Source organism: Mastomys coucha, unplaced genomic scaffold, assembly GCF_008632895.1.
Source record: "Mastomys coucha isolate ucsf_1 unplaced genomic scaffold, UCSF_Mcou_1 pScaffold8, whole genome shotgun sequence".
Taxonomy (NCBI): Eukaryota; Metazoa; Chordata; class Mammalia; order Rodentia; family Muridae; genus Mastomys; species Mastomys coucha.
In genome coordinates, this window is record NW_022196914.1 from 46,727,385 (window position 1) to 46,743,563 (window position 16,179).

Genomic DNA, 16,179 nt, shown 5'->3' on the forward strand with positions numbered 1-16,179 from the left:
CTCTGTGTTACTCATTGATGTGGGTCTCTTGCTTAAATCCCTTTTTTTGTTGTTGTTGTTTTGGTTTGGTTTTTGTTTGTTTGTTTTGAGACTGGGTTTCTCTGGGTATCCCTGGCTGTCCTGGAACTCACTCTGTAGACCAGGCTGGCCTTTAACTCAGAAATATACCTGCCTCTGCCTCCCAAGTGCTGGGATTAAAGGCGTGCGCCACCACTGCCCAGCCTTTGCTTAAATCTTAAATCAGAGAAACAGAATGATCATTTCAGTTAATGTTTTCTCATACTGCTTGAAGGTCTCCAAGTGTTTCAACTTCTTTGATTAGCTTATGCCTCTTTTCTCCCTAAACTGTGTTTGAGAAGATAGAGCCAATTGTTAAAAATAAGATAGTCTATAAATAAAAAATCAACTCCTGAAATTTTCTCAAGAAGGAAATACGGAAACTACAAAGGCAAACCAGGGTGGAGAACACGGTAAAGTTTGCTGTCCTCTAAATGTATTATTTATCCAAAGTAAGAAACTGATGTACAAGTGCTTCTTAATTATTTATCTGGTTGCATTATTTACGTGTAAAACATGATAAATGTGTTAGGCAGAGTTTCTATTGCTGTAGTAAAACACCATGACCATAAGCAACTTGGGGAGGAAAGGCTTTTTGTTGTTGTTGTTTTGTGTTTTTGTTTTCGTTTTTGCTTGCAGTTCCATATCATTGTACATCACTGACGGAATTAAGGGCAGAACTCAGGCAGAAGCTGACACAGAGGCCATGAAGGGATCCTGACACCTGAATTGCTCCTTTTGGCTTTCTCAGCTTGCCTTCTCATAAAATCCAGGAGCACCTACCCACAGTGAGCTTGGCCTTTCCTCATTAATCATCAATCAAGAAAACGCCCTAATAAACCCAATGTCTAAAAATTGTTCTTATTTTGGGCTTGTACCACAGTAAGAGCCAAGATTTTAAACTCTACTAAATACAAAACAAACCAAAAGACTTTATATATTCATGTTCATTTAAGAAAATACTAGTAGTAATGTATTATTTTTAAGTATACAGTTAATATGTTTGGAGTTATTTAAAACATATTGAGAAAAATGTATTTTCACTATTTCTGTAGATGAGCATCTACATAAGACTGTTAAATTGATTGTTGTTTTATATCAAACAACTTTTATAATACTTATTTTTATTGTTATAATATCTTATAAATTTTAAGGAATATAACAAAAAAGATATTGTAGGTATTGAAGGGGGGTCTCTGGGAGGAGTTGGGGTACAAAAGGGGAATAAGAATGTGATTCAATTCTATTTAATTAAAATATGTTTTTAAATGTTAACAAATTCAGATAAATTGAAATCATGTAACTTTTCTCATCATAATGCAATAAAAGTTTTTTAAAAAAGAAAAAAGAAAAAGAAAATGCCCTACAGACTTACCACAAGCCAATATAATGAAAGCATTTTCTCAATGAAGTATTCCTCTTCTTAGATGGCCCTAGCTTATATCAAATTGACATAACAAACCAGTCAGTAAGTACATAAATGATATTTTTTTCACTCATCATTTTATTCCTATAAGTAGGATAATTGCAAAATTAAAGGTACTTAAATTTCAGAGTTAGTCATATGCCTGAGCATTTAAAATCTTCAAGGGAAGAAATTGAGTCCTGTTAATGATACTTTAATGTAAGAACTTCAAAGTAAGATTCTTTTTTAAAAAAAATATGATGGATGGATGCCCTTTTCTCTATTGGAGCTTTCTTTCTGCCATAGACAGTTTCCCTTGACTTAAATGGTATTAGAGAAACTGAGAACATGTTTACTTAAGCAGACTTAATAGAAAATTAACACAAAATATTAGCAACAATTGTTATTAAGAATATAATATACTACAATGAACATTTTGATTAAAAGTTAATGGTTTTTATCATTTCAAAGAGCATTTAGGGCTAGTCACTGGACAAGAAAGCTCAAAGTTCCTGAAATTTGATAATATGTATATGAAAGAAATCTGATATACTATTTATCATATTTTAAAACAATAAAAATGTGCATAATATTGCAACAAGGGATAAGGAGTTTGTAATTTTCCAGGATAGATAATAAAAGTTAATTTGCATTTTTGTCTGTTAAATATAGATAAAATGTATCTGTCTCTCTCATGGAAGTACTAAGTAACTGTTCTTTTCTTTTTGTAGGAAAGTCTGTTTTAAAATGGTGGACATCTGAAAGGGTAATCAGATCCATGGAACCAAAAGTCAAAGAAAACTATAGTGTAGAAATGTGTCAGGAACTTAATGAATAACATACTATTTTATTTCATAGTATCTGTGATAATTCTGTTCTTTTTTTTTTACTTTGTAAATTTTATGATTTCTCATTTTAGATAATTTTGCAAGTCATATTTTATTTATGTTGTGTTTAATGCCCTACAGACTTACCACAGTAAGAGTCAAGATTACTTGTGTTTCTTATTACAGTCCCTATTATGAAAACATTAATCTATATCTTTTACCCAGAATATTTGAATGAATTGATGTTGAAATGGACAGGAATTATCATATTATTAAAATATTTAATTAAAAATGAAATTTAAATGTCTCATTCTGCAAGTCCTTTTAAATGTTTGTACAAAAATTAGTGAAAAAGAGAACATAACTTTGAAATAGAGCAAGGAAGGGTGTATGGGATGATCTGCAGGGAGAAAAGGCAAGAGGGAAATATGTAATTATATTACAATCTCAAAAAATGTGCATGCTACAGGGTGATTTGAGGGCTTGTAAAATGGATTCTAGTTGCTTTAGAACACCAATTTCACCTCAAGAAGATTTTATAGGTTAAGGTATTTGTAATTTTACAAGAAGCTAAAATAGTTTAGGATACAAGGAAGTAAAGTAAACGACAAACAGAAATAAAAGTAATATCCTAGTCCTCTACAGGTATCTTAAAGACTTTTTATTCTAGTACAGAAGTTCTTACACATCTGTCTTCATAGGTTTGCTATTCAAAATATTCAGGAAATGGATCTGAATATCCAGCCTAGATATTCATTGACTGATTGATGAGAAATGAAAATATGCTACATAGTCGGGCAGTGGTGGCACACGCCTTTAATCCCAGCACTTGGGAGGCAGAGGCAGGTGGATTTCTGAGTTCGACACCAGCCTGGTCTACAGAGTGAGTTCCAGGACAGCCAGAGCTATACAGAGAAACCCTGTCTCAAAAAACCAAAACAAATAAATAAATAAATAAAAATTAAAAACTTCACAATTGAATTTTGATTTGATTATAAAGAAAAATAAAATCATGAATTTTGTGGAATTTAAAATATTACATCCAATAAGCTAAACCTAGGCCCAGAATAGCAAACACCATGAGCACCATATCACAGGTAGAGCCTAGCTCTGAATTCTTGAGTGCTGTGTTAATTGAGGGGGGAGACTCATCTAGTACAGGTGATCCCTTTCTCAGACTGGGTAAATGCAAATAGTCAACTGAGTAGCAACATGCAAAATTTACTCTGTTGTGACAGCAGATGCAGTGTGGCCAGCTGCTCTCAGCTTCTGCAGCTGTGACTTGTCTATCAACATTCCCTTAGGTTGTTTATGTCAAAGTATTTTAGGATAGCAAAAGAATTAAGATATATGTGCAATTTACAGAGTAGACTTTTCCTCAGGTACATACATGTAGCAGAAATGTAGCATCTATGGGGTTAGTACTGCCTGTATTTTAAGAATCCATTGGGCTGGATTGAATGCAAAGATTTAGATAAGAGGGGACTAATTTAAGACACAAACCAAGCTTTTGCTTATGGAATGATGATTGTAAACACTTTTGCAAATAAGTTCCTGAAATTTTGATTTGTAATTTTGAGTTTAATTAAGCTGACATAATATTTGCATTGTGTAGGTGAGAGTTTAAAAACCCAGATGGATACCCTCTGCTATAGGGTATAAACGTCTGACAATTACAGTACATTAAAATATACCCATTTATACAAAAACTAGCTTTTTTGTATTTGGCTTTTTCAGTTTGTACTTAAAAGATTAAGAAACAGGATTTGCTTGAGGGAAACATTTATGGCCTTGGAGTAAATTATTACTGCATTCACTAGAGACGTTTTAAACGTGTCAACTAATTGCAAAAATTATTACACAAATCGGATTAGGTTTAATTACCAGTTCTTTTCACATTCTTTATTGAACAGCATTTTAAACTGTATCATTGTCTATGAATTGTACTAAGCCATATTCCTGCCACCTTGTACTAAAGGATTTTATAAATGACAGACTTATAAAACTCTTTGCTTGGCTTATTGTAACTTTTTTTCTTCTTTCTGAAGATGTGCTTTAATATATTTCACAGTGTGGTTTTTATGAAGACCCATAGGAGTAATATATCTCTGGTCTTCATACTGAAACAAACAGGCTTTTCCTGGTATCTGATTTGCTTTTGCCTTATGGGTACTGTGAATAACAGACTTCACGATGATTCCCTGTTTATACTGCTTCCTAGAAAGCTTAAAGCCGGGCGTGTGATCTACCTCCAGAGGGAGATGGATATATTTTGTGTACTTTACTCTTGGCTCTATCTTCTTTCTTAATTTATTTATCTTTGCTTTACTTTTCTTGTGAATTTTAAATGTGTTTTATCTTGTTTTATAGTCTTTGTCTTTGTTTTGTACTTCATATGTTTCCTGGAACTGTATTAGCATGCAAATAAAATAATAAATCATATATTTTCCTCACATAAAAATTGTTCCACTGTTATGTATCAACTTTTCAAGTTGCTTTATGGACCTAAGCAAGGCAAGATAATTATAGCTTAACTTGATGCAACAAAGGGCTGCAAAATTTAGTGGCTTAGAAATAAACTCATAGAACTTGCATTCCTGATGCCATCACAGTCTCTTCAGCATAGACTCTGCTTCCCTAGACTTTTGAACTCACCCCTCTACACCAACTTTGCCAAAGTATGAGGCAAGAAAACAATAAATCGCTCAGCAGAAGGATTTAGGGGCAGGTCTATAGGAGGCATACACTACTCACGCACAGATTTCAGTAGCCCAAACAGCTATCACAATTAGGGATTTTTGTGTAGCTGAGATCAAATCAGAAATGTGTTGGCTAAACACATCACCTTCTTAAAGGAGATCTCATATTTTCTTTCTGGTATGACACAATAAAATGTGAGGACTTGAAATAGAGGAATTTAAACATCATTTTTTTTTTCTGGGTAGTTTTCTAGCTTCTACACATTTCCCAGAGGTTTCTCACTTCAAACTATACCCTGTAGCCTAAATATGGGTGAAAACAATGAATTCATGAAATTCTTAGGCAAATGGATGGAACTAGAAAATATCATCCTGAGTGAAGTAACCCAGTCACAAAAGAACATACATGGTATGCACTGACTGAAAAGTGGATATGAGCCCTAAAGCTCAGAATACTGGAAATACAATTCACAGACCATATGAAGCTCAAGATGAAGGAAGACCAAAGTGTGGATGCTTCAGTGATTTTTAGAAGGGGAACAATGTAGCCCGCGCAGTCGTCTCGCCAGCAAGAAAACACACAGACACTAGGATCCTTCTGCAGCAAGCATTTATTGCATCATGAAGAGGAAGACCCCGAGCCACTAATCGACACTGCTTATATACACCACAGTGCGGCGTGTCTGCCCATGATTGGCTGTTTGCTCATCACCCCATGTGACGCCCCAGGATGGGCCATGACTTGGCGCCTTTTCACTCTACGCACATGCGCAAACAGTTGTTTACCAGGAGTCGACAGTGGATGTAGGCGCCATCTTGTCAAGGCGAATGCCTCTCCAGCTCTACCGCTCTCCACAGAACAAAATACTCATGGGAGGAAATATGGAGACAATGTGTGGAACAGAAACTGAAGGAAAGGCCATCCAGAGATTGCCCCACCTGGGGATCCATAATGGAACAAGGTAATAACTTGCAGGTGATCATCTTGAAATGTCCTGCTTTGGATTATTATATTATCCACATCAGGTGAGCCCTTATTTTTTTTTAAAGATTTATTTATTTATTATATGAAAGTACACTGTAGCTGCCTTCAGACACATCAGAGGACATCAGATCTCAGTACAGATGGTTGTGAGCCACCATGTGGTTGCTGGGATTTGAACTCAGAACCTTTGGAAGAGCAGTCGATGCTCTCAACCGCTGAGCCACCTCTCCAGCCCCTCAGGTAAGCCCTTATTAAGCAAGGCTGTAAGAGACTAATTTTAGGAAAGATTCCTGCTATTAATATGCTTTTCCTGTTATTATGAAACGTATATAACAATCACTAAGTAAGAGCACACTCTTTTTGGAGCAGATCTCTGCAGATCCATGAAATTGGATAGTTGTCTTATAGTGATGCTATATAGACAAATAGATGACTTAAGACTTTATGATAATCCTACAAGAATTCCTAAAATTATATCAGTGAATTATTAAGCTCATTTATAGTGGGACTGCTATTAGGTCCTACTCAGAGCACGTTCCAAGAGGTTGTAAAACAATTAACCAAAGGTCATCAAAAGGGAACTAATGATTGATTATAGATGCTAGGACAGAAGATAAAATATCGACGGAGTTTATCTATACAAAACTTCACTTATAACTTAGTTAAAGCTTTAAACCTGTGGTGAACCTGTGGAGCTGAGACAGGTGACGGATGTTTAGGTACTTCTTACTCCTAATGGATATGCACGTAAACATTGTCTGTTGTAAACTTCTATTTCAATCTATGGTTTGATTTTCTGTGTTAACTTTTTAACATATGATCATGTATTCTGAAAGGTACTTAAGGGCTGAGGACAAAGAGAAAAATCAGAACTGGGTGACTGAGGTGAGAGGAACAGAGGTTAGAAGAACTGAGCTGAGGAGAAGTTTTTAGAACACTTTTTAGATTAGAAGAAGATGCAGAGTGGAATAACTTAGAAACTATAGGTAACATAAAATACTAAGAGAACAATGTGCAGAATGCAGAGGGAAAGAGGAAAAAGGAAGATGCTGCAGAGAGCAGGAGGAACAGGCAGGCTTCTCCTTACCATGGGACAGAACAGGTGCCATGGTAAGGCAAAGGCAGGCTTAGTATTATTAAAAGAAACAAAGCTTTTTTCTTACAAACATGGGTTTAATTCATTTGGTACTAAAAGGGTAGAAGCCTTTTCTTTCTCTATGTAATAAAGACTGGAGCTCCATTTTTCATACAGAATGAGAGTTCTGTCTGTACCAGTGCTTGGCCTTTTGCTCCATATGCATATGTAAGTATGGATGTGTGTTTAAGTATGTAATTGTGAGAATAGATGAAAGCTGGGCCCAACTGGGTATAAATAGATATGTATAAATGAAAAAATGAGAATGAATCTGTATATTAATTTATGTGAGATGATGCATAGTTGCTTATGTAAATGTTTTTTCTTCTGTGAGTGTTATTCTCTTCACCTGGTTCAATAGAGTTTATTTCTCCAAAGTTCTCCATAGCCAGACAAGCAAGAGGTATCTGGACAATAGAAGCATGGAGAAGGGAGATCGTATAGGGGGTTTCTGGAGAGGAAACAGGGAAAGGGGATAACATTTGAAATGTAAATAAAGAAAATATCCAAGAAAAGAAAAAAATCTCAAGAAAAGAAAAAAAAAATACAAGTTTACCATGGTTATTTTTGGATGTGCACTATGCTTCCTGAAGTGTTAATGGAAGGACCTCATTTACTTTATAATGAGAGCAACAATACTACTTGTTTTATTGGTAATATTTAATAAAAGCATCTTCAAGTTTAAAATATTATACTAGCCAGTAGCCCCACAAAAGTTCCCTTTTCTGCTCCTTCCCACATATGTCACTTTTATTAATTCTTTCTTCATTCAACAGGTTGCTGTTCAAATTGTTTTTAGATGATTATACAATATAAGTTAAGGGCCAAACAACAAACTCATGGTTATGGTAGATTCTGAATTAATTGTAAAAGGATGCTTTAGATATATTTCAATTAGAAATAGATAAAAATAGTCAAGGTTTAACAGTTCATATACATACATATATATATAATCTTCAAAAACATCAAAAATGCACAAATATGACATTTAATGCTATTTATTTATTTGACAATGAGACATGTCTGCTTCTGACAATGCCCCATTCTTGGATCAAAGAAGAAATTGAGCATTTTCACCTCCAGGCAAGGTTGCATATTATAACAAGATAGCCACTGGACAGATATTGCCTATTTCATCTACCTACAAAATACTTTTCAGGAAAAGGACACATCATATAGAATAGTTGATTGTTCTACTATTAAAGACTACTGATCCTGTCTTGGCAGAATCAGTAGTCTTTAATAGCTCTGTTTTGCAAAGGTCTATCTGATGTGTTAGAACGGCAGGTCAAGTCAGAACATACCACACTAGGCCCGAACAGTTCCATGTGTAAGAGGTTTAATTGAGAGGGAGAGATGGGGTAGTGGCATAGAAAGAGAGGAGGGAGAGAGAGAGAGAAAGATGGAGGAATGTTCCCCGTATATATATGGGTTGTGATGTATGGCCACAGGTAAAGGTGGGAGGTGAGCCCAATGGATTCTGGGAATATGGTGGCTGTTTCCCTGGCACAGGTCTGTGGACCCGCCCATGCATTGCCACAGGCTTTGGATGTCCTGAAGCTAACACTATCAGGTGACCCTAGGCCAGAAGGCTGAAGATTGATGTTTTAAAGAGGAACTAGGGGGCTGTCCAGGTATCCAGTTGTCTCTAAAACTGCTTAAGTTTGAGATGTTATGTTTTTTGTTTCCTATATACTCAGGTAATGCTTAAGTCATTCTCAGATTTCTCACAGGGTTATAGACTAGTTTTAGTTTGTAATTGTTATGGTTTATATATGCTCAGCCCAGGGAGTGGTACTATTAGAAGGTGTGGCCCTGTTGGAGTAGATGTGGCCTTATTGGAGTAGGTGTGTCACTGTGAGTTGGGCTTTAATACTCTCATACTAGTTGTTTGGAAGTCAGTATTCTGCTAGTAGTCTTCAGATGAAGATGTAGAACTCTCAGGTCCTCCTCTCATGCCTGCCTGGGTGCTGCTATCTTTCTGCCTTGATGATACTAGACTGAACCTGTAAGCCAGCCTCAATTAAATGTTGTCTTTTATAAGACTTGCCTTCATCATAGTGTTTATTCACAGCAGTAAAACCCTAACTAAGACAACAATCAAATTCAGGTTGTTAAACATTGATGGTGTTACAGGCTAAATTCTAAACATAATCTAGGGATAGAATCATAATTAGGAATAATATAATAATAGTAAGTTAGGAATGATGGTTGAATATGTGATGGACTGGGTGTTAAGTATATCTTATACTTTATAATTTACATAATTATAGCTGTTGTGCTCAACTTATATCTAAAAAAGGAAGCCTTTTAATTGGACAAAAAGGGGGAAATATTGCCAATTGCCCTATGCTGTTTGTATTCTGATATTAATTCTGTTTCCTTAAGATGGTCTTCCCTGACAAGGAGTAGATCACATACTCAGGTGATTTTATATGGACCTTTTTCCCATTTTAACTGGTCAAATAAAGGCTAGTGCCTGTAATTGGGCAGTGGAAGGGAAAGGTGGACCTGGAGGTTTTAGAGAGTGGAGAAAGAGAGGGAAGGAGAGAGAAAGAGGATGGTGGAAGAGGAGGTGGAAGGACAATGGAACAGAACCACATGGCCCAGAGAAGGTGCAAGTAGCAAGGGATCTCATAGCTGGGGAATAGAGTAATGTTGTGATAAATCTGCATGTAGCTTATAAACATTGTAACTGAGTTGTGTGTCTTTGCATGGGCTTATTGGTGTTGGACTGCAACATTCAAATACACAGTATAGATATAAAATAGAAAAAGTGAGAGGTAGGGGTGTAATTCAGTTGGTAGAGTGCTTACTAGAAACCTTGAGTTCAACCATAAGCTATGCATGCATTGGCATGATGGTCCACTCTTGAGACCCCAGTTCCAGTTGGGTGGAGACAGAAGTCCAAGGTCATTCTGTGCTGTACTGCACATTCAAAAGCAGAATGAGATGCATGAGAACCTATTAATTAATGCACACATACATAAATATAAAAAAGGTTTAAGTAAAACTAGAATATGAACTCTTGGAAAGAAAGTTTTAAAATTTTGATTACTGAAATCCTGACTATATTGTACAAATGAATTCAATGAATATTTACTAGAAATAGTGATTTAATAAGATGTGCATTTGAATTTAATCAAAAACCATATCCTGAGTATGTGAGCTTATGAATTTGTTTATAAAATCAGTTTCAATAAGGCATAATTTACATGCAATAAAAGACATCATTCTGAGTGTATCTTTTATAGAGTCTTACAATTGTACATTCCTATTGGGCAGAGGCATAATTTAAGACAGACCATTGGATTACCTATAATTTAGTAATAATTTTCATTTAATGTGTTTATAGATTTTATATAATTTTATATGCATATGCAATGTGAATTATCCAATCCATGCATTATTTTTGCTAGCACAGTTTTGAATTATGAAGTAATTACCTCTGAGTGCCATAGCTCTGGTACCTTCCTCAAGGGAGAGGGAGCTCACTTAGTTCCATATAAATGAAGTCATACAGTTAGATTTGTTCACACTGAACTGTCAATATTATGAGCCTGATAATTGTTTGCCAAGGAGAATGTTCTCTATGTTATAGAATATTTAACTGAATTCCCTAAATCTCACTCTGCTCCTTGCTTGTACATTATTACTACTTTATAGATGTGTGTTCTTTGAGATTTGCTTATTTAAAAGATAATGAATAACCAGTTAAGCTAGTTTGTGATTCGAATCTCAGCACTTTGGAGACAGATACAAGAAGATTATTGCTTGCAAGGTTGTGCCCAGCCTGGGCTACATACTAATCTTCATTCTATACTGGGTTACAGAGTGACTGTCTTAAAGAAAAAAAAGCAATACAAGACACAAAAAGTAGAGCAGTAAACATTCTCTTAATAGTTCTTTGGAAATAGACAATTCACTTTTAACAATGTGAACATGCATACCTATCATTGTCAGGCAAGCAGTTATGCTCAGCACAGGTTGCTTATGAGTGTTTTGTTCCACACCACTGCTTTTTTATGATGCTGCTATTTTCTGTGCTGAGATCATGTGTTAAGGTGGTATTTTCTTCTTCATACTACAATCTCAACATTTATATCATCTGATATTGTATAAAGTTCTTGCAAAGAGACTTTAAAAATATATTGATTGCATTAAAACACCCTTATCTTTGCTATCCTGGGCTTTTAGGTTTTCAATCATACATTTCTCAGTTTTTTATTTAAAAATTTCTTTTACTTTCATTCATTTTTTGCCACGGACTGGGTTGCTTCAGGGACTCCTTGTTCCATGGGGTGATAAAAGTTCCAGCCTGGTGGGTGAAGAATTTGGTGAATGACAAACAGACACAACACAAGGGAGTGTTGTAACTGAATGCAATTTGTACAAAGTAGAAATCAGGCTTATATAATATACAAAAAACAGGGCAAACTACAGAAGTCATGTAGGCATGAGATGGCTATATCAAGGTCAGTAAAATCAAACAGCCAGGTGCAAGGTGGAGGAGCAGTGGTGTCTTTCTTCTTGGACTATTCTGGCAGCCCCAAGATAAATTCTCTGGGTCTGTCTGAGGCAAATAGTTGAAGGTCGTATTTTAGCATTCCTTGGCTATAACATAGATAATTAGTGATGGGAGCCCTACAACTTCTAACTTCTCACTGGCATTAAAAAGGTTTTTCTTTTTGTGGGACTGCTCTGATAAAAAGTGCCTAACTCCTATCTCTAACTCTTGATACACTGTGTCTGGTAAGACAGCTTCTTAGTAAAAATTCCAAGCTAATTACAGCTAGGAAATCTATTAGGATTATTGAAACACTGTGAAGGCCAGGAAATAATGTTCAATCTCAGTTTTAGCTAATAATGAAATATTTCTTAGGGCACCTTTATGCCTAAATAAAGAAAGCACGAAGATCTCTCTACAGGTTATAGCAGAGATCAATCTGGAACACCTCTGAGTTAGGAGATGTCAGTGACTGACTACCTCAGACTCCTTTTGAAGTATACGCGTCAGTTCTGTGATCAGGTTTTTAAGCCTGTCCCAGACACAACTGAAGTAGACAAGTTATGTGTGACAGTGTGTGTGTGTGTATGTGCATGTGTGTGTGTGTGTGTGTGTTTGTGTGTGTGTGTTTGTGTGTTTGTGTATGTGTGTATGTGTGAGTGTGTGTATGTGTGTGTGTGTGAGTGTGTGTATGTGTGTGTGTGTGTGTGTGTGTGTGTAAGAGAGAAAGAGAGAGAGGAATAAAGAGAGATGGAGAGACCATATTTTGTTTTAGGAAGGCCTATCATCATTTAGTTGGGAATAAACTGTTTTCCTATTACTAAGAAGATCATCAATATCAAAAAAACAATAACAATATTCTGCTTTTGATAGTTTTCTATTTTTTCACAAGCTTTGTCTAATTAATCTTGTGCAACTTAAAAACATTGAAAGAATCTACTTCAATTCATTAAAGGTAAATCAATACTCTTAAAATATCCAAACTTACAGGTGTAAGTAACTGGAGAGATGACTCGGCAGTTAAAAATACTGCTTTCTCAGAAGACTCAGGTTCAGTTCCCAGTACCAACATTGGGATGCCTGAAAATCCATCTCCAGAGTATCAAATGCCATATTCTGGTCTCCTTGGGGACACTCATGTATGTGACACACACTCGTGTAAGCCCCCGCTAACACAAAAATAAAGTAAAATGTAAAGCATTAAGATATGAAAGAAGGTACCTCTTATCAGATGAGGAAAACAGACTAATGTTTATTTTGAGAAGGACACCTTCACCCAGGAACTTTTCTCGTATTAATGACAGAAATCTGTCTCATTAAAGACTATATTACTTGTTACTATGTTCAATATTCTTTATGATTAACTTTATATAATTCTATTATGTACTATTTAAAAATGTAGAGATTATGAACATGGGAGAGTGTATTGAAACATTGTTGAGAAAACCTTACTGATTTATGTAGCACAGCTATCATCATAAACCTGCATTTTGCAATTCAATATCATTTTAAATTCCAGATCCTTCCTACTTCAACCTATCTTGCATCAGGTATTTCAGTTTCAGAAACTCAAAAGCAAATATTTTATTCTCTTTTTTAACTTTTTTCTGTAGTATATAGTATGAAGGAAGAATGGTAGAAGATAGTGTTGCAAAGGTCACTTTTGTTAATGAAACAACAGATGACAAATGAAACGTTATTTTCCCTAGACATAAGATTTTACTATCAGAAATAAAATAAACTGATTAGCATTGTACTCACATATAAGCATCTCTGACTATATATTTGAGGAGTAGAATGACAGGACCTTAGGAGAACAAAATATTTAACTACTTTTTCTATAATTCTCAAGAGGAAAGTAAATCCTCTTTAAATTAAGGGCAAAATTTAGAAACATATTTTAAAATAAAATGTGAATTTGCCTTTAATTTTTACTTTATGACCTTTCTAGAAAACATGATTATCATGGGGAAAGTAGATATGATTGAAGCTTAAAACCTAGAGGTTATAGAGGTAGGAGTTGGAGCCAATTCCAGATGCAATGTATACAAAACATTTCCTTACCTGCATTGTTCTGTTAAGCTCCTACTCTTGTCCATATTTTCCCAACTCTTTATCCCTTTTCCTGTTTCTCATCCACCCCTTTACTATCTCTTTTCTTCTTCCTTTTCTATCCTATTCTTTTTAAGGGATCACAGGGAATTTGGTAGAAATTGTAAATATCTAAAGTAAAATGCACTTTAATACTTTAATGAACCTGAAAAATAAAGGGGAAAATAACAAAAACAAGTGCTGAATCTAAATAAGCCAAAGCTGGAACCACCTGGACAAAAATAGGAATAATTTTAATATCTGAAAATATGAAAGTTCAAAATGTATGATAAGGTGAGTGGATAACCATAACTATGCTACAGGAAAAAACTTTTACAGAGTTTCCTCTTTTGTGCCAAACTGGCCATCTTTCTACAAAGGCAACCACTTTTCTGACATTTCACAGTGTTCTTTCCTCTTGATATTACAATCTCAACCTAGTTTAAAAATAAAGAAAATGCCATACTGTTGTGGGAAATATTAAAAAAGAATCACCCTGCAAACTCTTCTGCCCCACTAGACCACTTTCTAGCTCTAGTGCTGGCACTGGCCGGCCACATCACTATGTCCCAGTGGAGTCCTGCTATTCTTTCCCAGCTTGAAAGTTCATCTCACTTACATGTAATGTGTCACACACACCCCACAATCAGTCATCTAGTACCTAGTTACCCAGTAGAAACATGACTCTTATGGCTTAACTATACAATCAGGTTTATATGTCAATAAGATCACAATTTACAAGATGCCAATACAACAATTTCAGAGCCAAATGATAAAGATAATGCTTTAACCCAATTACTAACCTTGGGAAAACCTTAGCTACTTGTGGCTGTTTTTAAAATCATGATGGGTCTGGATCATCTTCATGTTTGTCTGCCTCCATGTGGATTTCTCTCCACTCTCTCATCTCTGGCCTGTCTCATGTCTAACTCCTATTAACTCCTATTAGACCTGTCTAAACTTCTAGCTCCGCCTCTCTAACCTGTCCAATCACACGTCTGTCACTGCCCTAATGTGACTGGACAGAGAAAAGGCTGCATCACCATACCTCTTTGAAACTCTCTCCTCACCACACATTCACTTACCAACCTTTCTCTGTGTACATAACTATGAGGAGCCATCTAGGAGAGGCCAAAGGCTAGCAGGCAACTTTCCCGAGGGCGGCTCCCTGTTTTCGCATAGACTGCTAGTGGGTGAGTTCTAAAAGATAAAGCCCCCAAAAGAGTTCATCTCGGGATTGATTCTTGCAGCTGATATGCCTTTACTGTCATTGTTAAATTAGTATAATACTTCTTAGGCATTAGCCCACCCTATTAGGCAGGTTTACTGCAGATCAACGAAGATGTATCCTTTCGTAGCAATGCTATGTAGGCAAATAGATGATTTCTTAATTACTAAAAGTGCTTCTATATCATTCCTAGATTTCTACAAGTAATTTTGAGCCCTCTGTAATTTGAAAATTAGAATTAGAATTCTGTAATCATGTCATGTGTAGTGGGGTATTTACACTAGGATAGAAAGCAGGCATGAAACAGATTTACAATTAAGGAAAACATACCTTTTAGGCTGTAAAACCATTATCTGATAACTCAAGGATGAAAAAGGGAATGAATGATGTATTTTAAGTGAAATTGTAGAGATAAAAATATTGACTGGGTTTATCTATATAAAACTTCAATACTAATGAGACATTAGGTAGATGATTTACCTTTTGACAAAACTATGCTAAATTAGACATAAGAATTAAAGTTTTAGCTTTTATTGAACCTGTCGAGCTAATGGCAGATAATGAATGTTTAGGTAGATAACTAGTCTTACTGGTATCTCATGTATATATCTCTGTTGTAACTCCTTATTCAGTTTATTATTTGAATTTATGTTTGAACTTGTTGTGAACTTTTGAAAAAAGATGCTTAAAATAATATGTCATCATGTATCCTGAAGAAGTACAAGAACTAGAAACCTTGGTAATCATGAGATGAAAAGACCACAGAGAAGAGAGGCAAGAAGGAGCAGACAGAGTAGACAGAGCAGGCTGTTTTCTTACCATAAGACTACTTTTGTTTTTGCTTTTGTTTTTGTTTTTCTAGACAGGATTTCTCTGTATTGCACTGGCTGTCCTGGAACTCACTCTGTATACCAGGCTGGCCTCAAACTCAGAAATTCACCTGCCTCTACTTCCCGAGTGCTAGGATTAAAGGCGTGTGCCACCACTTTTTACTTCAGAGTTTTTTCATTAAGAGTCTTTTCACTAACAGATAATAAAAAAGGTAGAAGTTATTTCTTTCTTTGAGCAATAAATGTTGGAGCATATTTTTTTGTCTATAATGAGTGAGTTCTTTCTGTGCTGGCAGTTGCTCAATGAAACCTGCTCATGGGGGCTCTTGTTCCGTCCACCAAATATATATAACTGTTGATTATAGAACACTATCATTAGGAGTCATTTTATTGATTTTTTTTTCTTAGACTAGTA